Consider the following 27200-nt stretch of genomic DNA (forward strand, 5'->3'; position numbering starts at 1 on the left):
GATATTTCATCTTGTACTGTTGGTATTAAAGTAGACATGTCCTCTCTAATTTCTTCTAGAACAATTTCACTCATGGGCTTATGGTTCACTACATAATCTTCTTCTAAAAATCGAGCATTGGTGCTAACAATGATCTTCTGATTTTTAGGATTATAAAACAAACCACCTTTCATTCCCTTAGGATATCCCACAAACAGACAAACTTCTGTACGTGATTCCAACTTGTCAGTATCTCCCTTTAGCACATGTGCTGGACTACCCCATATCCGGATATGACTCAGACTAAGCTTACGCTCATTCCACAATTCCATAGGAGTATAGGGTATTGACTTAGAAGGTACCATATTCAGAATGTACATTGCTGTTTCTAGAGCAAATTCTCAAAAAGAATTTGATAATTCTGAATGACTCATCATCGATCTAACCATTTTCATAAGAGTCTTATTCCTTCGTTCTTCCACACCGTTCTATTGGGGTGTACCAGGTGCAGACAATTGGGATTGGATCCCTACCTTTGATAAGTAATTCCTAAACTCTCCAAAGAAGTATTTACCACCACAATAAGACCGTAGTATCTTGATACTTTTACCATGACGTTTCTCCACATCAGCTCTGTCCTCTTTGAACTTATCAAAGCACTCAGACTTATGGCGCATCAAGTAAATGTATCCATATCTCGAATAATCGTCTATAAAAGAGACAAAGTATTCAAAGCCACCTCTTGCCTGGATAGACATAGGACCACACAAATCAGAATGGACCAGTTCTAACACATCTTTGGCTCTATACCCCTTGGCCTTAAAATGTCTCTTGGTCATTTTACCTTCCAAGTAGGATTCACAAGTTGAAAAGTTTTCCAACACTAATGAACCCAAGAGTCCATCGGCTATTAGCTTTTGAATCCTACTTAAGTTAATATGACCAAGCCTTAGATGCCAAAGATATGTTTGGTTCATTTCCGAAAGTTCCTTTCTCTTATTAGAATTAGAAGATGTGTTATTAATTTCCATTTGTTGCTTTATGGGAGAAATTGGATTTAGAGTATACAAATTGTCTATTAATGTACCAAAATAGATAATAATCCTATTTTTCTTGATAATAACTTTGTCATCAAAATAGACAGAATATCCATCCACAAACAGTTTAGAAACTGAAATTAAATTCTTTCTAAAAGTTCGTACATAAAGACAATTTCTCAAAATCAAAGTTCTATTCCTATCAAATGATAAGTAGACCTCTCCCACTGCAATAGTCGTCACTTTCATAGCATTGCCCATGTAGACGGTTATCTCTCCCTCATATAGTCGTCGGGTTTCCTGGAACCCCTATAATGTATTGCAGACATGATTAGTGGCTCCTGTATCTACACACCAGGTGCTGGTAGATAATACTGCTAAACATGTTTCAACTACTAGAGCATAAGATATACCGTTATTGTTCTCTCTTCTACGAGGACAGTCCGCCTTCCAATGTCCAGTCTGCTTGCAGATGAAGTACTTTCCATTTGGGTTCTTCACTTTACCTTTAGGTCCAGTACCTAGAGATCTATTCACCTTCTTTGCTAAGCCAGCCTGTTTCTTCTTCTTCTTGCCTTTCGACTTAGAAGTAGAACCATTTTCAGCAAAGTAAATTTGAGAATTTTGACGAAATAGCCCTTCTGCTGCCTGAAGTTCTGTCAGTAGTTCCGCCAATGAATACATCCTTTTATTCATATTGTAATTCAGGTGAAAATGCTCAAAACTTTTGGGCAGCTTTTGGAGGATAATATCGACCTGGGTTTCCCCATCGATTTCAGCTCCAAGAACTTGTATCTCATTTAAGTAAGTTATCATCTTGAGGATATGATCCCTTACGGGTGTCCCCTCTGTCATGGTGGCTGTCATTAATTTTTTCATTGCCTATTGCCTAGCAGCCCGACTCTAGTGTCCGAAGAGTTCCTTGAGATTGTTCATTATATCATAAGCAGTTGGTAAATCCTGATGCTGATGTTGAAGCACATTTGACATTGAAGCCAAAATGTAACACCGTGCCATCTCATCTGCCTTTACCCATTTCTTATTAAACTCAATCTCCTCTTCACTAGAATCACTATTAGGCGCATTAGGGCAAACCTTTGACAGTACAAACTTATAGCCTTCAGCAATTAGGACAATGTCCAGGTTTCTTTTCCAATCTATGTAATTGGGACCAGTAAGTTTGTTCTCTTTCAATATAATAGCTAGTGGGTTGAAAGACATCTTAAGAATCACAAAATAAGTTTTGGTCAAGACTCTAAATTTAAAATAATATTGATTCCTCAAATAATACTATTTAAATTTACCAACACCTCAAAATACCGTGAATTTTGCATGCCACGTTAGTGTGGATGTATACAAATTCAACATTTGTAAGAGGAGGGTCTTATCCATTAATTTTATTATCTTATCATCCTAACTTTATGAAAAATAAAATTAATAGTTGGTTTTCCTTTGATCAAGTAAAACAACAACAGTTACTCCGTTGGGGAGGATACTATTGAATGCTTCTAAGTGTATACCATTACTTGATACTTAGTCCATTAAATAAGATTGTGCCCCTTCAGTTGGAGAAGATCACACACTCTTAAATAATTTCTTATAACCATCCATAAAGGAAGTTTGACCTAGTGATCCGTAAACAAACTCATCCGTTGTGAAGGGAGGCACTCAGAGCCAACACGCAAGTTTGTTGCATCACTTACAAACCAGTAATGGAGACCGTGGAATTTATTTACTAATCCCTCTCCCACTTAGTTTTTTAAGTTGAGGATTTTATCATGCAAGCCCACATCACATGCACACACACATCACAGTAAATAAAAGCAATAAATATGGAAATTAATTTTCCAACTATTATGGATTCTTCCATCACTGTTCTCCGTGTGCTCCCGCCCTAGGGTTCATGTCGTCGGGTCCATCGAGCTTCCTTTTCCGCTGTGCCTCTGGTCCTCAAATAGAACCACGCCTCGCAAGGATACGATCCGCAACAAAAAATAAAATTTTACATATATCAATCTTATATTCCATAAGGGAATGTACATAAAGTCTAGATCAAACAGAAATGTAAAATCCTAGGGCTAATACAGCTCTTGCTGTATTTAATAAATACCATCATGCACACACATAAAATGCCCTTGACATGTCCAAGGGTCCAATCACACACAATCACATTAAGCCATAATAGTTGGAGCCTGCAACCATAGAGTTAGCATATCCTACTATTATCCTGCCTAAAATATGTATGACATGTGCATAATTAAAATGAAAACCAAACACACAGAGATAAACCCTAGCTCTGATACCAATTGTTGGTTGCTACTCGGAATATCGTACCGGTTCCCTTGTATAAAAATTTTATACAAGTCCTGAACCTTTCCTAACAACCTATTGTGTTCTTTAGAAATTAAACTTGTAATCACAAACAGAGTTTAATATTATTGATTTCAAATTTAACTTATCTGTTCTTAGAGGTTTAGACTTGGATCACAAACGATGCTTAACATTATAGATCTAAATCCACCTATGTTACAAATTTAATTAAATATTTATTTTAGAGATCGGCTCTCAGGTCAAACATGGCGAGACACTTGCACTTCTTGGATATGGGAACATCCACCACTACCTTGACAAAGCCTCTCAATGAAATTCAATATTTAATTTCCTAATAGTAATCCTAGGTTTAACCAAAAAGAACAATCGAATCACAAGATCGAAAAACAAAGAAACACAAATTTGAATCACAAATCTGAAACCTAGAATCACTAGCCTCTTGTGTTTGGTATTTCAAAATCCATACAAAGAAAACTAGTATGATGCGGAATAGAATTACTAGTTATACCTTTCTTTGTAAGAAACAACCTCTTGATCTTCTATCGTATTCCTCTTCTTATCTTGGACGTTGTGTAGGCAATGATCTACCGTGATGAGAACCACTAAGACACCTTCCTTCTTGTAAGTTTCGGCCACCAACCTTCAAGCTCCAAGGGATGCAAGAGCAAAGCCTCCTTTCTCTCCTTCTTCTCCTAGCAAGAACCGACCACCACAAGAACTTGCAAAAGTGGCCTAAATTTATCAAGTTTCAATCCCTAAGTCTAGTCAAGTCGTCATAAAATTGTGTTCCTTATACTTCCGGCGATAGGCACTTACCTGCCACACGCAAGGTTCGTTCCCCACAAAAAATGTTATGCATCGTCTACACAAGGTCTCAAAGGAATACTCAGTATCAAGAGAAACATAACATTCATTTCTCCAGTAACCTAACTCGGTCTCAAAGGGGTGAATTGCTAGTTTCCACTCACGACAACTATTTTTTATCCCTTATTATTTTTTTCATTTTTTTTCTTTGAATGTTTGCAAAGTATCAAACTTGAACAAACCTTCAAATTTTTTTTCTCTTTTTTTTTGGGATTTATTTTTCCAAATGAGCTTATATGATCTGAGTTTATCCAGTAACCAAAATGTAGTTGAGAGGTCACCATAGAAGCAAGAGCTAGTCCAATTCTATGAATCATGACTATTTTAGAGTTATCGACCATAAAAAATAGGCATAGTGTATAGAGATCCTAAAACAAGGTCAATACTTAAACTCTTATAGTAAAAACATTGCTCACTTCATACTATCATAGATAGAAAAAGATAGATCACAAAACATATTAGCACCATAAGTAGCCAATAAACCACATGGAATCTAGAATAAACGTGCTAGTATTTTACAATAAAGAACAAACAATCATGATGTGATGTAAGATGAAACTAGCAAAAAATTTATTAAGCAAAAAGAAATAAGCAAAAACTGAACTAAACTAAATGCATCTAATGCATCCCCCCGGACTTAAACTTTTCATTGTCCCAATGAAAACTAATAACAATGTGGAGGAGATTAAAAGTAAGAGAAATTACCAAACAATATGTGTCAAATGCCCATGTCATCAACTTCTCCATCACGTAATTACACTCCTCCTAATCTTTAAGTCCTATAAAAGAAGGTAGACAATAAAAATTAAGTAGAGGATACATGTTTATTATAAAGAAATGAAACTGGAAATAATTTAAGATATGAATGAAGACAAAGAAAATGAACTTGGGTTGCATCCCAAGAAGCGCTTGTTTAAGGTCATTATCTCGACCACCTCATTAGATTTAACGAAATCGCGATCTTGGAGGGGTAAGATATTTTAAAACCCTCTTACCAAGGGCTCTTATTATGGAGGGAGCTTTCATCAAAAAGTGAAGAATAACTCTCTCCATCTTCGTCTTCTTGGAAATTCTTTCAGGAGGTCGAAGACAGTTCAGATCGAGCTTCCAATTATAGACCCCATGAAAATCTGCACACCCAAAAGAAAAACATACCTCTCCCAAGTATGCTATATCAGATAGAACTAGAACCTTATTAAGATGAACTGAGTATGTATCAAAAATTGAATCACATCCAATAAAATCAATTATGGGTACCTCTATAAAGTTTTTCAAAAGATCGCTAGAAATACTAACCTTGCATTGTTGAGATATACCTAAAAGTTCTAAACATGTGGATGTGACTGTTGGAACCCCGAGGTGTTTTGATGTGATCAACCCAAGTTAAGCTAGGTCCTGCGTAGTTTAACCCTTGTGTCTAAGTGTGCAGGAACTTAGGAACACAGGAAGTCGAGCGGAAGACGCGGCTAGCGAGAAGGACGGCGCGGGAGAGAGCCGACGGGCTCGGTGCGTCCGAGGGACGAGGTGTCCGCGGAAGAGTACACCGGTGGACGAGAAGAACGTGCGCGGCGTTCGAGGGACGAGAAACCGGGAAGGAAGGCTGCTCGAGGAGAAGGCCGGAACATGGGTTCGGGTGAGCCCTATTCCGGATGGCCGAGATCACCCAAGCTAGTGGAGCCGGAACAGAAGACCCGGACCAAGACGAGCTGAACCGAAGCAGAGCGACCGGACGGAAAAAGTCAACTAGAGTTGACTTTTGGGGTCCGGGGCGCCCGGAATGTGGTTTTTGACCAGATCGAGTCAAACTCGATCTGAACGTTGGGGGATAAAGTTTTATCCCCCCAGGGCGCCCGGAACCCTTCCAGGCGCCCCGACCAAGGCTATAAATATAGCCTTGGTCCAGAAGCAAAGCAATTAATCAAGAACAACTACTTGTAATCCAGTGCTTTCATTTGTTATTTCTTTCTGTGCTTTCAACGCTGTAAGAGGCTACTCCGCCCAGAGGAGAATCAATTAGTGCGTCTTCTTTGCCTTAGATTAGCAATCCTCTGATTGCAAACCAAGTAATTCCTCTGTGTCTATTTTCTGTTTTAATTAGTCTCTGCCCTTTTAATTACAAGTTCTTTTAAGTTAGTTGAATATCCGAGAAAGGTTTTTCTTGTTTTATCTTGTAGGGCAATTCACCCCTCCCCTCTTGCCGGCCTCCAAAGGGACCAACAAGTGGTATCAGAGCAAGGACGCTTCAGGAGGACTAACCGCCGATCGAAGCAACAAGATGGCCGGACCAAGTATCGTCCCACCAAAATTCGAGGGGAACTTCGCAGACTGGAAACGTCGTATGGAGGTATTCCTAAAAACAGATTTTGAAATTCGGTTTATTATGAAATATGGTTTTATAGCTCCAGTAGATAAAGATGGAAAAGAAAAAGAAGAGAGCGATTGGACAAAGAAGGAGCAGAATGAGTCGGTAGCAAACAGCCGTGCGGAACATCACCTGCTGAGTGTGTTACCGCCTCAAGAGGTCAATCGCATCGGAAACTATGTGTCTGCTAAAGAACTTTGGGAGAAGTTCTTGGAACTCCACGAAGGCACATCCGAAGCAAAGCTCGCTAGAAGGGACATCCTCTGTAACAAACTGATGAACATCCGTCTGGAAAAAGGTGAGAAAGTAGCCAGTCTACACGCGAAGGTAAAAGAACTAATTACTAGTCTCGAGAACCTCGGAGAAAAGGTATCAAATCGGGATACAATACGCTATGCGCTCAACGCATTTCCTCGAACTCCGGAGTGGACTTCAATCATCGACGCCTACTACATCTCAAAAGATTTGGAGGTAAGTACATTAGAGGAATGTTTTTCTACCCTTGAATTACACGAAACTAGATGTGCAGAGACATCAAAGGACACAACCCAGACTATGGCGCTAAACGCAACCAACAAGGATGAACCCGAGTCAGACTCCGAAGACGACAAAGAAGCATACATGGTAAGAAACTTTAAAAAGTTTTTTAGATCTAATAAATTTAAAATGCAGAATCAAAAGAATCAAAAAGGTAGAAGAAAGGTGCGGTGCTACCAGTGTCAGAAGGAGGGACACCTAAGGGAAGACTGCCCAGAACTCAAGAAGGTCAAAATGAAGACACCCAAGAAACACAACCTAAAAGCAACTTGGGACGACACTTCTTCATCCGAATCAGAAGCTCAAGAATATGCTGGGATAGCGCTGATGGCAAGTTACGAAGGGCAAAGCTCGTCAGAACCTAGCATCGATGAAGGGGGAGCGACCTCAGATGAGAGCAGCGAAGCAGGGGGAGATTCAGACTTCAAGTCTGATATGGTAAGTGAGGTATGCCTCTTACCCCCTGATCAACTTTACTCTGGCATTAAGGCAATGACTAAATCCATGTATAGATTAGAAAATGAAAATACCAAATTAAAAAATGAAATTCTGGAAACAAAAAGAATTTTAGCAAAATCATGTCTAATAGAGGATTTTGATAAATTGAAAATTCACAATGAAAAACTAAAAGAAGAAATAGAAAGATTGAAAAAATATAAAAGTTCAAATATTTCTACTTTTAGAAATTATAGAGGTTTAAATTGGTATTATAGATTTCATCAAAGTCAAATTAGAAATATATCAAAAATCTATGTACCAAGGAAATACTTGGTTAACCCTGTAGGTAGGAACCTCTACTGGGTTCCAAAAACCTGTTTAATTTAACTTAACATTTTCAGCAAGGAAATTAAACGACTAACTTCATTATGAGGCTTTGTCTAAGGAAGTGGTTGTTGCTACAATAACCAAGAAGGCCTAGTGCCTCGCCACGACCTGGAAGCCAAGTATCGAAATGAAAAGTTTAATTGACTAACTGAAAAAGCATTAATTTAATTTACCTAATGCTTTAAAAGAGTTATTCAATTTATATATTTAAAATTAATTTATAATAATTTTTTTTGGAAATTAAATTTTTTTAATTGACTTAAAAAATTTCTGAAAATTATTGACTTAGAAATTTTCTGAATATTGACTTAGAATTGTTTTAAACTAGATATTCTCTTTTGAAACATTGCCTTAGAAATAAATATTAATTGCCTTAGAATTTTTTTTTTCACTTAAATTTTTTTTAACCTTAGACTTGTTTAGAGAACCCCTATTTTTTATGTGATCAAAGGGGGAGAAATATGTTAAGTCTAGGGGGAAGTATACACTTATTAAATTGAAATATCTTTGGACTTAATTGCAAATAAATTGTTTTTACTGCATCTGTATTACCCTAGCTTAACTTGGGTTGCTCACATCAAAAAGGGGGAGATTGTTGGAACCCCGAGGTGTTTTGATGTGATCAACCCAAGTTAAGCTAGGTCCTGCGTAGTTTAACCCTTGTGTCTAAGTGTGCAGGAACTTAGGAACACAGGAAGTCGAGCGGAAGACGCGGCTAGCGAGAAGGACGGCGCGGGAGAGAGCCGACGGGCTCGGTGCGTCCGAGGGACGAGGTGTCCGCGGAAGAGTACACCGGTGGACGAGAAGAACGTGCGCGGCGTTCGAGGGACGAGAAACCGGGAAGGAAGGCTGCTCGAGGAGAAGGCCGGAACATGGGTTCGGGTGAGCCCTATTCCGGATGGCCGAGATCACCCAAGCTAGTGGAGCCGGAACAGAAGACCCGGACTGAGACGAGCTGAACCGAAGCGGAGCGACCGGACGGAAAAAGTCAACTAGAGTTGACTTTTGGGGTCCGAGGCGCCCGGAATGTGGTTTTTGACTAGATCGAGTCAAACTCGATCTGAACGTTGGGGGATAAAGTTTTATCCCCCCAGGGCGCCCGGAACCCTTCCAGGCGCCCCGACCAAGGCTATAAATATAGCCTTGGTCCAGAAGCAAAGCAATTAATCAAGAACAACTACTTGTAATCCAGTGCTTTCATTTGTTATTTCTTTCTGTGCTTTCAACGCTGTAAGAGGCTACTCCGCCCAGAGGAGAATCAATTAGTGCGCCTTCTTTGCCTTGGATTAGCAATCCTCTGATTGCAAACCAAGTAATTCCTCTGTGTCTATTTTCTGTTTTAATTAGTCTCTGCCCTTTTAATTACAAGTTCTTTTAAGTTAGTTGAATATCCAAGAAAGGTTTTTCTTGTTTTATCTTGTAGGGCAATTCACCCCTCCCCTCTTGCCGGCCTCCAAAGGGACCAACAGTGACTTCTTCAGAATTAAGTACTAGTTCTAGCTCTGACTCAAGTGGTGGTGCTTCTGAAAATGGTGATTCTTGGGACTTTGCTTCCATTGCACAAGTCCCTACACATTTATCATCAACCAATTCCATTCTTTCAACTTCCATAGTGTCAATTGGTTGTGTGATCAAAGTAGGTGATTCTTGGGACGTTTCCTCCATAGTACATGTCCCTACACTTTTATCCACCACATCACCATCAATAGTATTGAGGAGTCCACTAACATCAATAGCATCAATGGAGGGATCAATAACATTATCAGATATTTGAAATAATATTCATAAAGCTGAGATCCCCCGTTGCACTATTAGCTCTTCAGAAACTCATGTTGTGGTCTCCATCTGACTTGGAGCAAGGATATTTGTGTGTTGGGAGTTCTCCAAGTCAATCGGCTCATCTGGTTGTGAATGATGTGGTTTGTCCAGTGAAAAATCCTCCTGAAACTCTGAGAAACTCTGAGATGCTTGAAAAGAATGATCAACACCTTGCACACTTCTATAATCAAAATTTTGATAATCCCTCCAATCCTGATTGTAGTGTTGAGGTGGGTCAGAGTTCTGCTGTTGGAAAAATGATTGCTCACTCTACTCTAGAATTAACTGAGGTTGAAAGTTCTGAATTTGATAATCTCCCCAGTCATAGCCATAAGTATCAGGAACCTGCTCATATGCATCTTGATGTTGAGGTTGGAATAAGTACTAAAGTTTCGTGGAAGAGCTAGCAGCATTTTAGAATAAGTAACATAAGGCAGCTGGATGGAATGAATTGCCACAAGTCGTGCAGATATCATCAGTTGGTTCTGTGGGAGGGCCATCTTCCTTTTGAAAGAGGTGACATATGGCAGACGGATGAGACGTGCTACCACATCCTCCACAAAGGAACTCAAGTTGCTCATATGGATCATAGCTTTTATACATGGAAGATCTAGGTCTTACACTCATGGGTGAAAAAAATTCTCTTAAAGACCTACTTGACATGTTAGTGCTCAAGATATCTAAAAAAATATATGAGAAAAATGAAAGACAAGAAATAAAATGCTATATGAAAAACAAAATAAAATAAAATAAATGCATAATTTAAAGACAAAAAAAAAAAAATGCAGATTTTTTTATTACGAAAAGGGAAAAACCAAAACTGTTCACAAGTCTAGATTAACTAAATTGCTAATCTACTAATGTTAATGCGAACAGTCCCCTGCAACGACGCCAAAAACTTGTTACGCAACCGCAAGTGTACAGTTTCGTCATCGGTAATATATAAGATTATCGAACCACAGAGACTATTGATTAAACACTAGAGATGTCACAAAGTTAGTTATCTAGATGGTCGAAAGTTTGCTTTGGCGCTTACAAACTAACGAATGTGATTTAAGAGAGAAAAAGAAGGTTGAGACGAAGAGAGAGGATAGAGAAAGTTGATCTCGGAGGGAATTGAGATTTGGGAAAGGGACTCTAGGATTTCGGTTTCATTATAATACTAGGAGATACTACATAGATTGCTTAGTTTCTATCCTCTATGTCCATGCTCTTGCAGGAAGTTAGATTGGTCGGTATCCCTAAGTATCATGTAGAGACGATCCCTTGTGAAGTCCTGTAACAGTTAACCCCCCTGTCACGAGGGTACCTCGGTAGATCACTGGGATACATATATAGTAAATAATAATGAGGATAAGGGTAGAGGTTCGGTACGGTTACTTACTTCCTTATGGAGGAATTGTCTCTTCTTTCAAGAGAATATCCTAGACGTTCGTGAATGGGTTACCCTTGTCACTAGGGCCCCTCGGGTATACGATCTAAAGTACTCTCTTTACGAGAACAACAATTCCTAAGGGATTGTTTCTCCTTTTAAGATAACGTCTTAGACGTCCGGAAAGGGCTACCCCTATCACTAGGGTACCTTGGTCAATACGCTCTAAGGTATCCCCTTTGCGGGATCAACAATCCTCCACATCAAGCAATCAAAGCATAGAAATATAAACATGGCACGCACACAACTCATCAAGCAAGAACAAGACATTAACAAGTCATTGAATAGAAACAAGGCGAATCTACATAATTCTACATCTCCATCATATTACAAATACTTCCTAATCCTAGAAGAGAACGTCTACTCTATTGTGAGGGAAGAACAACCCCAAAACATAAAGAAGAACATACTTACAACCCTTGATATGAGAAAGAAGGGAAGAAGTGATGCTTGCCGAGATTTCCAATGTCTTGGGGATGCCTCCTTGCTCTGGAGATGGACGGAACATCAAGGGATGGCGATGGATGAAGCTCTAGGGCTTCCACCAAAGGAGAAAACCCTTTCCTAAGGAGAGGGACAAAGTCCCCGAACCAAAGATTCCCCCAAAAGTAGATTTCTTAACCCTTTTATAAGCTAGGGTACGGGCACCGCACGGCCCGTGCCACAGCTGTGTGAGTTGACACGACCGTGTACATCTTCTGCATTGGTCGAGTGGCACGGTCGTGCGAGTTGACACGACCGTGTACATCTTCTATACTGGTTGAGTGGCACGGTCGTGCGAGTTGACATGGCCGTGTATATCTTTTGCACTGGTTAAGTGGCACATCCGTGCGAGTTGACACGGCCGTGTACATCTTTTGCTCTGGATACACCGCACGGCCGTGCGAATTTATCACGGCCGTGCATCAAGGTTGTGCTGCACTTGTAATCCATTTTAGTGCCTCTTAACGTGGTATTCTTGAGATGTGGTCTTCATGAAAGTTGTAGATCTTGAAGTAAACTACAATTGGATATAAGTAACAGCCCAAAAATCCAACAGATCACAAAGTTATGCATGTTTTACTCTTGGTGTGCAGTGCAGGATTTGACACGGCCGTGTGCCAAGGCCGTGTCTCATAGAAACGAACTTTAGACCTTCAAGACTTGGTTTTATCTGGTTTAAGTCTTCATAAGAGTTGTAGATATTGAAGTTATCTACATTTCGATCTCTGGAACGGCTTATAACTTTAATCGAACAGAAAGTTATGGTCATTTTACTTTTAGTCTGCAGTGCTAGAAATTCCACATGGCCTTCACACGACCGTGTGGCATTCACACAGCCTCAACACACCCCCCACATGGCCTCCACACGGCCGTGTGAGTTCCATATGGACAGAACATGAAGAAAACTTAGTCTTCGCCTGCCCGTGACACTCTGGAAGCTCTAGACATCATGTAAACTTCGTTTTTGCTCCGAATCACGTCCTATCAATCAAAACAAGCAAAGAGCAGATCTCCACACAAATATAATGGAAGTATGACATTATAATGAAATAGGGTGCAATAAACATAGATTATGCTAATGAAATACAAGTAGATGTTCGTCAAAGCATGTATAAATGATCATATAATCTACACACATCACACCCCAAGGCTTAAACCTTTGCTTGTCCTCAAGCAAAACTCACAATCTAGATTCATGTGGTTAAATAGTGCATCATAATCTCTAGCAAATCAATCTAATCCTATCAGATGATTTCATTGGTTAGCAAGATACAAAGTAGTTTGAGTATGACCTAAGTAGTAGTCCTCCGTGCTCAGTGCGAAAGTGGTCTAAATTTATCAAGTTTCAATCTCTAAGTCTAGTCAAGTCGTCATAAAATTGTGTTCCTTATGAACTTACCTGCCACACGCAAGGGTCGTTCCCTACAAAAAATGTTATGCATCGTCTACACAAGGTCTCAAAGGAATATTCAGTATCAAGAGAAACATAGCATTCATTTCCCCAGTAACTTAACTCGGTCTCAAAGGGGTGAATTGCTAGTTTCCACTCATGACAACTATTTTTTATCCCTTATTATTTTTTTTCATTTTTTTCTTTGAATGTTGCAAAGTATCAAACTTGAACAAACCTTCAATTTTGTTTCTCTTTTTTTTTTTTTGGATTTATTTTTTCAAATGAGCTTACATGATCTGAGTTTATCCAGTAATCAAAATGTAGTTGAGAGACCACCATAAAAGCAAGAGCTAGTCCAATTCTATGAATCATGACTATTTTAGAGTTATCAACCATCAAAAATAGGCATAGTGTATAAAGATCCTAAAACAAGATCAATACTTAAACTCTTATAGTAAAAATATTGGTCACTTCATGCTATCATAGATAGAAAAAGATAGATCACTAAACATACTAGCACCATAAGTAGCGAATAAATCACATGGAATCTAGAATAAACATGCTAGTATTTTGTAATAAAGAATAAACAATCATGATGTGATGTAAGATGCAACTAGCAAAAAATTTATTAAGAAAAAAGAAATAAGCAAAAACTGAACTAAACTAAATGCATTTAATGTATCCTCCCAGATTTAAACTTGTTATTGTCCCAATGAAAACTAATAACAATGTGGAGGAGATTATGACTTTGCCAGTTAAGTATCTGGTCCTCTATGACCTAATTAATTACTCTCTCATATATTGTCAAATATCCAGTCTATCTTGACCTACTTGACTTCTTCTCATATATTGTCCAAAAATTGAAACTCAAACTTAAATCTACTCAAGCTTAGTCAAACTGGTCAACTTTGACCCAGAGACAATTTCACCAAAAATCTTCTAATACTATTATTACATAATTATAATGATTATAATTTTGTAACTATTATAATTTGTATATGATATCATAATTGCTATAATTGTATGGTAGTTATAATATATTTTTAATTAATATTGAAAAAATTGGAATGTGAGTGATGAGATATTCTTTAATAAAAAAAATAAAAATAGTGTTTTTGATTATTCCAATTAAAAAATGTCCGTTTTGCTTTTTACCCAAAAATAAAAGTGTTTTAAAATATATTAAAGAGCGTATGAAGGCAATTTTAGACCAAAAAATTCAAATTTAAATAATTTGCTATATTAAAAATTTGATTGCTCTATTGAAAAAGGTAAATTGATTGTAAAATAGACAAGAAAATTATACGATTGTGCTATCACTTTTTAATTTTCTCCTTTTACGTACCAAGGAAAACAAATTAGTTAACATAAATTGATGATCGATATGCTGGTAATATATCACTTATTTCCAATCTACATAGATATTCTAAAGATATATATATTCTTCTCCATTTACTATTACGATAAAGCCACCACCTCTTCCCTAATATTAATCTCCACGGATATATGCCATCTGATTCATATTATTCCTTCCCATTCGCCGTACCATTTTGTTTCCCGTTCTTGGTCGCGTCGTCCTCGGAGTGAAGTCAAATTCCCTCTTTTCCTTCTTCTCTGGACTAATCTCTTTTGAAAAACAAGAATCTAAGGAAAATGAAAGGTGATACTTGCGGCGATTTCAACACGTCCTTCCCCGTCAATCCAGCTATCTTCCGCCGCCTCAGCTTCAATGACTGCCTCCTCTGGGACGGAGCGCCTATTCCCATGGCCACTGGAGCCTACTTCGATTATGGCCACTCCGAGCCCTACCCCATGACCATCTCCAGTGCCACGTGCATTTCCCAGGATCCCTAAAATTGGATTAAATTTGTTATAGATCAAACAGAAAGCAACTTCGTATTTTAACGTTGTAGCAATAATAAAAAGTGGAAACCGCCCCCAGGCCCCACACAACTTCGTATTTTAACGTATTTCGTGTTATTGTTGTCATTAAAATGAATTTCTATTTGTTTTTGAAATATCAATTCAACTCTTTTCAATAATTGATTAAAGAATTATTTTTTTAATCAATAATTTCTTTTGCAACCTAGAAATCTACTAAGACTATATTCTGATTTTGATTAGACAGTATGTAATTCACAATTATAATACATTTTCATAATTTTATCCTTAGTTATGCTATGTGTGCAAGCTAAGGGTATATTATTTTTAGTTAATATATGCCGGACACCTTATATTATTGGAGATGTCTCGGATTATGGAGGTGCCTCAATTGATTGGAGACATCCCAAAGTTGATAAGCGCATTGGATAAGTCGCAAGGATGAGCTTCAATGCATTGGACGAAATGAATCTCAAATCTATTGGAGGCGTCCTCAAGAAAATAAGGGACAAAGTTTTGGACCAGATAAGTATATATGGAGGCACCCCAAATGAACTACGATACCCCTAATGTCTTATAAAAGAAGTCTTTAGCCACAACTCAACAGAATAATTCTTATGGAAGCTTCAATTTGATTCTGATGCCCCATCTCTTTGCAATTGTTGTGTGTGACCCTACTACATCGAATCTATGCTCGAGCAAGTTTCTACAATGATAACCATAACAACATGGAGATCTACTGTCAGTAAAAATTTAATTGTTAATTATTATAATACTCCCAAAGGAAAGCGTAGGTTGTTAAACTTTTCTGATCCTTATATTCTGCATCTCTGTTCGAAGTTTCTACTTAAAAGAATTAAGTGAATTGCTCATCGGAAACATCCCAAGGAGCATGACCTTGAAGTAGTAGTCGTCGGACTACGAACTAAGTAATCAATCGTGTGCTTCTGTTATAATTTTGTCTCTTTTTTTCCTGTCGCTATGCACTTGATTTTGATAATTTTTTTATTAAACTTGGCCCTTGTTGGTAGTGAGACCAGCCCTAGTCGGCCGGCCACGAGCTCGGCCCTGTTCGGTCGATCGTGAGCTCAACCCTAGTTGGTCGGACGTGAGCTCGGCCCTGATCGACCGACTGTAAGCTCGACTCCGAGCACTCGGCTATGAACTTGGCCCTAGGCTTTTGCAACATCTGCCACTTAAATATCATTGTTGTATTTAAAATATGATGTAATGTGACTGATGGTAATTTTTATTTATTTTTTGGTATGCTGCATTTTCTGAGTGCTTATCTACAACCTATTTGTTATCTTCTATTTTAGTGGTGCTATTTCTTTTTAGCTTTAAATTTTAAGCACTACAATAATTACTGTATTTTGGGACGAATTTTGGGACGAATTTATAAAAAAAATTCATTGCAAAAGATTTGGGGACGAAATTTGGGACGAAAAAATTTTCGTCCCAAACAGGTTGATGTCAACTTTTGGAACAAATTTATGTTTGTTGCAAAATTGGCAACGAAATTGGGGACGAAAATAGGGACGAAAATAATTTTCGTCCCCAAATTCGTCGCAAAATTTGTAACATACACCGCAGAAGTTTATAGAATTTTGGGACGAAAAATTTTTTTGTTGCAAACTTAGCAACGAATTTGGGGTCAAAAAATTTTGTCGAATTTTTTTTTGTTGCTAATTTTGTCCCAAATTTTGCGTATGATTTTCCAATGAATAGTAAATTTGTTGCAAAATCGGCAACAAATTTGGCAACAAAATTTAGCAACGAATTTTATTTTCGTTGCCAAAGCCGTCGCCAAATTTGCAACAAAAACCCTTATTTGTTGCAATATTTCATACAATTTTGGGACGAAAAATTTTTTTGTTGCAAACTTAGCAACGAATTTGGGGTCAAAAAATTTTGTCGAATTTTTTTTTGTTGCTAATTTTGTCCCAAATTTTGCGTATGATTTTCCAACGAATAGTAATTTTGTTGCAAAATCGGCAACGAATTTGGCAACAAAATTTAGCAACGAATTTTATTTTCGTTGCCAAAGTCGTCGCCAAATTTGCAACAAAAACCCTTATTTGTTGGAATATTTCATACAATTTTGGGACGAAAATTTTTTTTGTTACAATCTTTGCAACAAATTTGGGGACAAATTCAGTGACGAATTAATTTTTGTTGCTAAGTTAGTCCCTAATTTTCCAACGAATAAGATATTTGTTTCAAATTTGGCAACGATTTTGGCAACAAAATTTGGCAACGAATTAAATTTTCGTTGCCAAATCCGTTGCTTTTATATATGGGATTCTGGGACGAATCCACAGATTCGTCCCAGAATCTGGGACGAAATTACGATAGATTGGCAACAAAAATTATTTGTTGCCAAATTCGTTCATTCCAGATATAGCTGATTTCTACAATTCAATTCATACATACATATGCATCAAATTCAAATAACACATTCAACACATCCTAATTAACATTAACACATCATAATTAACATTAACACATCTTAATTAATTCACATACATATATTCATTCAAACTCAACAAGTCATACAATATCATAATTTGTTCTTTAAGCTACTCAAAAATATTTCACAAGTTCAACACTCCAACAAGTTTCCATACAAGTCCATCAATCCAAGAAGGTCCATCAATCCAAGAAGGTACATCAATCCAACAAGTTAAACAAACTAAGATACATCAAGTTATCTTCTTATTCCACAAAAGCTTTCATCCCCATCAAGTCTTCTTTTCCTACATAAAAACAAACAAATAAACTAGATCATATGTAACCAGAAAACTAATTAATTACTTAAAATGTAACAGTATCATAATTAGTTTGCTTGCATGGGAGTGTGACATCACAAACTTGGTTTGAGGCTTGGTGCTTGAGGATGTTATATAACTTGTATTGTTGACATAAAACAGATCCAACCAGTAGCCCTAGTATTTGAAGATATCAAACACACATAAAAGATGTAGAGGGAGAAAGTATTAATCCGAATTATATTGAGTAGTGTAACAAAAGGGAAACAATCGATCAGAAATTCTTCTTATAAGTTGGAACCTGAATCTTACAAACCCAACCATGAGATGCTCATTTTAATGGGATGTGACAAGTAGGAACTTGTAAAGCAATATTGTATTATGTGATGCCAATATATAAGTTCACAGTCCTGCTGTGCTTTATCAGAGAAAAAAAGTAACAAATTGAGGAAACATGAATGATATGAGTTTGGTATTAATTGTTATACAGTAGAGTTAACACACTATTACTGAGACTACCATAGATTCCCTAGGTAAAAGATCAATTGTATGCAGAATAAGTGAAGCCCGACAGAATGTACAGAAATGAATCAGAGATCTTGTAGCTACAAATTGATAGAGAGGACTAAAGCTTGGTTTGATATTTCAAACTAATAAGAAGACAAGTCAAAATTAAGACAAGTCAAAAACTTTTAATTGCCCATGGACTGAAGTTAGCAAACTCAAGACAATTACTCTTAAACACCTTTATACAAGCAATCAGAAATTCCTTGAACATTCAAAAAAAGGTCCTATTTATCAACAGTATCAACTATCCATTTCATAGCAACGGTAAATTAAAATATAAGAAGTATCTTGAAGCTAGCTAACAGTTTCTTAAATATAATACATCCTATTTCACCATAGCAAATAAAAACTACAAATATCCTATTTCCATTTGGCATGAATAGCATGAGATGTATTCTTAAAAATCCTAACATATGAAAATATCTCAAATGAATAAAACACAAACTAGTTAATATCAAATTGGTTCCAAACACCTTCCTCATTGATTAAAGACATCACTGAATTAGTTTGTTTCAAATAAAATCAATTAAATGACCTCCAGAAGATATGGTTGACAAATTCGTCAATATATAATGCAGTAGTAGCAAATCCTTCTATATCAATCTAATTTGATAAAATTTTAAATGATTTCATTCTTTCTTCGTGCTGACCTAATTTTAATTGTTCCCTCCTATGTGAACTAATAATGCAGTAATAGCAAATTTTAATAAATTTTTAAAAAGAATGATACCCTTATTTAACTTTTCAAATGCAACTGAAAAATATAAATAAATCAATAAAATTAGATTACATAATACTTACTTTTTCTCCAGCATACATTTCGTCTCACCAGCCCTGTTAAAAACAAATCAATCATATTAATTAAAATAAAAATTAGAGAAGTTAAGAAACTATTAATTAATGTTGAAAACACTAATTAGGAGACATTTAATCAGCGTACATAATTAAAATTAGGAACAACCATCACCACCATCATCGTTATCATCATAGCCATCATCATCGTCGTCATTGGAAGGAACCTGACTTTGAGCGGAGGTCAACTGAAGGTGTCGCATGATAAATTCTTGCTGTCGGCGCAATGCTCTCATATCTTGCTCCATTTTCGCCCTTTCTTGGTCTCTTTGCACCCTTTCTTGGTCGCTTTGTGATATTATTTCCTTCAGATTGCTAACCTCATTAGTCAAGGTATTTACTTGGGTCCTAAGTGTTGTTGAGGAGGAAGATGATCCAACTATTCTTTGGGTTCTGCTCAAGGAACCTATTCCCAAAATCCTTCCCCCTTTTGGTCCTCCACTAGCCTCCAACCATAAACTCAAATTATTGCCAACAGACTCCTCAGACCCCTGACTATCGACACCAGCTTGTGAGCATGATTGGGCTAGCTCGAGTTCATCATATTTGTCCTATTTTTTAAAAAACATAAAGATATTGATTAGATATAATAGAAACACATATAATATTAAGACATCTACCTAGAGTACAATTAAGTAAATAAATATTTATTCAAACCTTGACTGCTTTTGCTCTCGCCCCACTCCAAGTGTTATTTTTTTTTAAAAGTGCGGGTGAAAGTATCAATGAAAGAGGGCTCCTTCCCTAGCTCCTTGGTCTAAAAAAACATAATTACAAATAATGAAATAATTTGATATAAATAATTAATTTGTGGAAGAGTTAAAAAATTATCAATCTCCGTCTATGCTCATCTATGTTAATGGAGCCTCCCGCATATATAGCAGATGAGTCACCAGAATTGTGAAATTGATTCATTCTATTCAGGTCACTCCTTTGCTTACATTCCTCTGTTGCCCAAAACTGGGTGATCCGCTCCCAATTTTCTTCGGTGATGAAGTTTGGTTTTTTCCCCCGATGCTTGGCGTGACTTAATACATGTCTGATGTGATCGCCACATTTTTTTTTAAATATTCTGCGGATCTCCATTTCATCATTAGGGTCCCAATTATTTAGCCGCTGAAATGGAAATTTTTTTAATTATATATTAATTTTAAATTTGAATTAAATTCAAGAAAATATACCTTGAACTCGCTCCACATAGTTGTTTTGTGGCTGGTAGGGTGCTTGAATATGTCATCGACTCTCCTCCCCAATGGTTATTCACAATTCTATTAATCTCACGAACAACTTGTACAGGATTTTCAAATCTGCATTAAATTACAAACAAATTATGTTAAATAATTAAGATAAATAAAAAAAATAAAATATTTTATAGTACTTACGAATCTCCGATGGGGACTAAAAATTCTCTATCATTTCTAAACTCAGCAAATGAGCTTCTTGCAGAGTCAGGAAGATTTGTGGGGGCTGGTAAATGCGCTGGGGATGGTAATGGCGGCGGCGAATTTGAAGCCGGTGGAGATGGTACATGTGATGGTCCTGCCTGATCAGGGGGTGGCATAGGTACACTGGCAGGTGATGAATTTGTTTGGTCCTGTGAGCTCCGTCTACACCCACCACGTCGAAATATATGCTGAAAATTCCAACAATATAGGATAAAGTAAATTATAGATATGATACATAAAAAAAGGACATTTAAAAACCTTACCATTTTTACGTAAAGCTTATAGAATAAGGAGAAAAAAATATGAGATAGTCACCTCTAATGACCTGTAGGAACAAATACAATGTATTAACAAATAAAATAAATAAAATTATAAATGAGACACTATAAAAAAAATATGGTAAATTTCTTTAAATAATCTAACAAAACTTACCCATCATCAAAAATCAAAGTCATCATTATCGTTATCATCATCCTCCCCCTCCTCCTCCTCCTCCTCCTCCTCCTCCGACTCCTCTTCCTCTTCCTCCTCCTCCTCCTCCTCCTCCTCATCATCATCATCGTCAACATCATCAATTTCACTTCTATCCACGTTTATCACTACACCGCTGGGATCTCGTAAAGTTGGAATAATAAATTCCTCAGTCTGAAAGGTGTTTGCAACTTCCTCTTGTTGATATGCAATGTTTTCCCAACGTGCCTCAATTTGTTTTCATGCTTTGGTTTTACAAACAGCCCACCAATCAATCTTATCACGTTTTAAACTCGGGTATGCAGAATAAAATACTTGGATTGCTTGTTGTGCCAATACAAATGGTTCATATCTCTTATAAAATCTCTTATGATTTATTTCAACCAAATTATAATGTGGATGCACCTTCATCCCTCTAACAGGGTCAAACCAGCGACACATAAATAATATAACTTGCATTTGTGGCCCTGGGTATTCTACTTCTATAATTTCATCCAACAAACCATAAAAATCATTGTTTGGACCTCCTTCATTAGATGACGATACACACACCCCATTATTCATGGTATTCTTTCCCATTCCATATTCTTGAGTATGAAAATTATATCAATTTATGAAATATGCTGGCCAAGTGCGTACGAATGATTTTGGACCCCATGACAGATGGAATAGCCATTCTTGCTCAAGGTGAGCTTGATTACCTTGAACCTAAGGTCAAAACACCAATTGTTAAACATATGCATATGATTCAACCAAATAGATATTATTTACTTACATATGATTTGAACCATGCAGCAAATTCTTCTTCGCAAAATCTATCGAACTCTTGTGGCGACAATTCAAAATATAAGTTTTGAAATATCCTACTTAAAAAAAACATATTATTACACAACCAATTTACGGCATAAAAAGAATTAATATATAAATATATACTTACTCGTAATACGACGATACTTCTGGACAATTTAGTAAAATATAGGTTTGGGCTGCCCGCCATTCTTTACCAGTTAAATATCTTTGTTTACATGGTCCACTTGGTCAACCAAGGTAGTTAAAGATTGAAAATGAGTTGACATTTGGATCAATAGGACCCTCATCATTTCTACCCGCTTTTCGCCTTTTGCTAGGGACATGAGATTCAAAATAATATGATGCAAAAGTTGTTACTTCCTCCACAATGTATGCATTAACAATAGAGGCTTCAACACGTGCTTTATTTTTCACTTTTTTCTTCAAATGATATAAGAATCTGTTGAAAATTTAATAAATTATGTTAACTATTAATACATAATCCGGCATAATTAGTAATATTTTTCCATTCAAAGAGTTAAAGTATAGGAAAAAAGAAATTCTACCTTTCAAATGGATACATCCACCGAAAATGGACGGGTCCTCCAACTTTAGCCTCATATGGCAAGTGAACCAAAATATGTTCCATGGAATCAAAAAAAGAGGGTGGAAATATCCTTGTAAAATACCGGAAAATAGGCGAATATTAATAAGGGAATTTTCCAGAATTTTTGGAAACTTTTCGGGAATTTTTCGGATCTCGTATGGACGAGTTAACAGGGACAAAAATGAGGTCCGGAAAAGCCTGTTTAGGCTACCCTATTTAAGTGAGGAAATGTTTATATTTCCTTTTTCTTTTTATATTTCTTTTATTTACTTTTCTCTCGCTGTTTCCTATTCTTTCTCCCGCACGCCGAAGTTTTCTTCCTCTGCCCTAACCGGCGCCGACACCGAGCAGTTCCTCTCCTTTTATTCTTCATCTCCTCTATTTTGTTCTTCTCTCCCGAGCCCTCACAGTACCCGACGACCTCCCTTCCTACGACGCCGATCGCCGGCAGCGCACGTCACCGCCGCTGTGCCCTTGCTTGAAGCTGATGACCACGATTCGATCTCTCCGGCGACCCTTTTTCGTTGCTTTCTTTTGCCCCAGCCTCAGCCAACGCCCCACTCCCGACGCCAACAGCCACCGACCCTTTATTTTCGGGTTGTGGACAGAAGTATAGCATCCAACCTGTTCCCGTGGTTCCATTTTGCTGTACCGTGCCCTAGCAGTGATTAGAGAGGTAAGGGAGACCAAATTTTGTTGCTAGATTGTAGTGGTGATTTGTGATCTCATCTTGTTCCATTCGGTGAAGGATTCCACCAAGAAAGGTTGTTCTGTGGACTTTCTGATACGGTGGCAAAAATTTATCCAGCAATAATAGTGCCGGAATCAAGGTAAGGTACTGGGTTTTTGGGTCTTAGTTGTAGATCTTGGTGTAAATTGATTATTTTAGATCGTGAGACATGCTGTAGAGAATTTGGTACCTTACTGTAAGAACTTCTGATTGATTTATTTTGGGGATTTGTTTTCTTATGGTTAGCAGTGGACGATTGGTCTGAAGGTGTTGGAATTGTGATTTAGGGTTATCGGTTTGGGAGATTGGCAATTTAACCTTGCTCCGACTGATGATTTACAGTAGCAACGTTTCCAACCAGATTTGGACAAGTTGTAGAGGTAATTTTGTATATGTACTAGATTTCATTCTAGTTGTGGACTTGTTAGGGTGCTCTAATTCTATTTAATCGTGATATGTGGCTTGAGTGGATTTAGGTTTTACCCTAATTTAGCCTTAAGGATTTTATTTAGCTATACATTTGAGTTAGCTAAATAAATTATGTTTATATTGGTGACACAGGACCTTGACGCGAGACGGGTATCTCGACGTCGGAATTGGACCGGATACGATCCTTTCTATTTTCGGAGGCGGGTACTTTTGACTTATGTCATTTGATATACATAGTAGTGAATTTAACAAGTTGCATTAATTATGTCTTTTATTTGTTTCGGTTAGTCACTACCCAATATCTAATACATGATTGATTGATTGCTTGATTTTGCATCCCATGTATACTTTATTTGTTTATATATGCTTATAGGGGGTAGTGATATACCATGCTTCACCATGTTCAGGACCTAGGTTTTTATACCTTCTGTGTACCTTTGATTCGATATGATTCGTTGACCTAGGGTGCACTTTTCTATATATATGGATTAGGTCAGGATGTTTTTATGGTTATTGCCATGCACCATTTGCATGATTGCATGCTGTGCGATAGTCCGCTCCATTATTGTTGAGCACATCGCCAGTTACATGGATCTGCACACACCACCACTCATGGGTTAGTGGTCGATTCAGGCAGAGTGTGTTGCAGTAGGGACTCTGTTAGGCACCGTTGGTCCGCTCATGGGTAGTGTGACACAACGTGTTATCCGGCAAGGATTCCTCCCCGTCACTGTGTACCGGGAGATGAGAGCATTGCGCTCCCCCATTTATGATTTGGGTTAGGAGGATAGGTGTACTCCGACAGCATCCCGTCCACTCAGTCACTCATCAGGAGTAGTGACGACAGAGTGTACGGTTGTCACAGCCCTACCCACTCGGCCTCACTATTGTGTGTGAGATGATCGACTGGCGTCAGGGGTGACCAGGATGCATCATTGGCATCATATGCATGATGCATTTATTGCTTGTGTTTGTGTTTGCTGCATTTATATGCTGCATATTGTTTGGATACCTATGTTTGACATGCATACAGGATTCCTATACCACTCGGATTGTTTGACCTTATACTCAGGTCCTGGTTAGTACAGTTTCTCTCCTGTTTACTTCAGATGCATATTTTTATCTTTCTTCTATCAGGAGACTGTACGCATGATTAGTGCTAGGTGTTATTTCCCTACCTTGTATATCAATTGTACCTGCTGAGTGTTGGACTCACCCCGCCTCCATTGTTGATATTTTCAGGTTGAGGCTGTCAGGAGAGAGTTCCAGTTGCTGGTCCCTGCAGGCCTCGAGGATATGATTGGTTTTCTTTTGGTTTCTTTTCTGTTCTAGACTGTTTTGAACTTATTATGTTTTGGATTATTTTACTTATGGACATTGTATGGATTTTATTATGTCGATGGATTTGGATTTGGATTTATTCTACTACATGCCTGTCTGGACGGCAGAAGAGGTGAGTTCATCGGATTTGAGTTTTTCGAGTGTAGTGGAGTAGGGTTGATTTCGAGTCAGGGTATTATCTTTCTGTTTACTTGTTATATAAACTGCGTGGAATGTGTGGTTGTATTTTTATTGTTTTTATTATTCCAGCCGCCTGTGGCTGAGGTATGTGAGGATGTAGAAAAGTTTCAGATTGTCCACCGTATAGGGGAGATGCTGCCGAAATTTTCTCGGACAGGGACTCCTCTGGGGCGTGACAATCCTTTCCAAATTGCACAAAATGATTGGAATGTCTCTCTCTAACTTCTCCATGTGTGAACGTCTCATAACTGTTGAGCAAATATCATGTAGGAAAATACTTAACTCCGTAATCGCTCCCCATACAAATTGTGGTAAGAGTTCCTTAAAAGCAATAGGAATCAATCTTTGCATTATTATATGACAATCATGACTTTTCAAGCCAAATAATTTGCATTCTTTGATATCAACACATCTTCCAAGATTAGAGACATACCCATCTGGAAATTTCAAAGACTTCAACCATTCACATAGGACACGTCGTTGATCCTTATTAAATGTATAAACTGCCTTTGGCTTTGGTCCCCTACTATTTTCATCAACATCAAGAGTGGGTCTTTTACAAATGAGTCGCATATCTTTTCTTGCATTGAGATTGTCTTTTGTTTTTCCATTGATATCCATCACTGTATTTATCAGATTATCAAAAACATTCTTCTCAATATGCATTACATCGAGATTATGATGTATCAAATGACTAAACCAATATGGCAAATCCCAAAATATACTCCGTTTAGTCCATTTATGTGTATGCCCATAATCATATGTTGTACCATAAGGGTTTTCAATAACAGATGGAAAGTGAAGCACTCTGTACCAAATATCTAGACCTGTCAATCTCAAAGGCGGAAGTGTTCGTTCAATCCTATTTTTAGTGAATTCATCTTTATTCCTTCTGAAATTATGATTTGTTGGTAAAAATTGCCTATGACAATCAAAATAACTCGGTTTCTTCCCATGTTTCAATCTGATTGACTTTGATCTCTCCATACATATGGGGCATCCCAAGATCCCAGCAGTACTCCAACCTGATAGCATACCGTAGGCTGGAAAGTCATTTATGGTCCAAAGTAGAGCAGCCTTCATTATAAACATCTGGTTAGAATTAACATCGTATGTAGGAACACCTTCATCCCATAGTTGTTTAAGTTCAGCTATCAGGGGTTGCATATAAATATCTATCAACTTCTTTGGATTTTGCGGCCCAGGTACAACCAATGTTAAAAACATATAAGGTGTTTTCATGCACATCCCAGGTGGAAGATTATATGGCGTTAAGATAACTGGCCAACAAGAATAATTTCTTCCTGATTTACCAAATGGAGCAAATCCATCAGCACATAGACATAATCTAATGTTTCGAGTCTCCTTTGCAAAATCTGGATATGTTCTATCAAAATTTTTCCACGCATCTGCATCTGATGGATGACACATGAGCCCCTCTTCTGTTTTATGAGTTGCATGTCAAGTCATGTGTTCTGCTGTTGCCTTTGATGCATACAGTCTTTGTAATCTAGGAGTTAAAGGTAAATAAAACAACTGGCTGTATGATTTATGTCGTTGTTGACTCCTTCTGGTTGTCTTATACCTATCTTGATTACAGAATTTACAAACATCTGCATATGCATCATCTCCCCAATATAACATACAACCATCTCTGCAAACATCAATTCTTTCAACCGGAAGACCTAAATCTTTCACCATTTTTTTCATACTTTAAAAATCAGGAGGCAAAATGTGATCACGTGGCAATGTATCATCAAAAGCTTGAACAATATCATTAAAACAATCTTCGGAGAGATTATGATCTGCCTTTATATTTAATAGTCTGGTGGTGAGAGATAATTTAGTTTGCGTATCACAATCAGCCCATAATGGTTCATTTGCGGCACTCAACACTTCATTAAATTTGTGATATATTTCATTAAGACCTGGTATATCGGGCTCCTCCAACAGTGATGTATTAGAAACAAACATTTGTTCACCTGTTGGGGGAAAACTAGAACTTGCACCAAGCGTATTGGGAATAAAATTCTGACATCTTGCATCAATTACCATCTGATCCGGCGGTAAGAATGGGGG

The sequence above is a fragment of the Zingiber officinale genome, chromosome 8A (assembly GCF_018446385.1).
Source record: "Zingiber officinale cultivar Zhangliang chromosome 8A, Zo_v1.1, whole genome shotgun sequence".
NCBI lineage: Eukaryota > Viridiplantae > Streptophyta > Magnoliopsida > Zingiberales > Zingiberaceae > Zingiber > Zingiber officinale.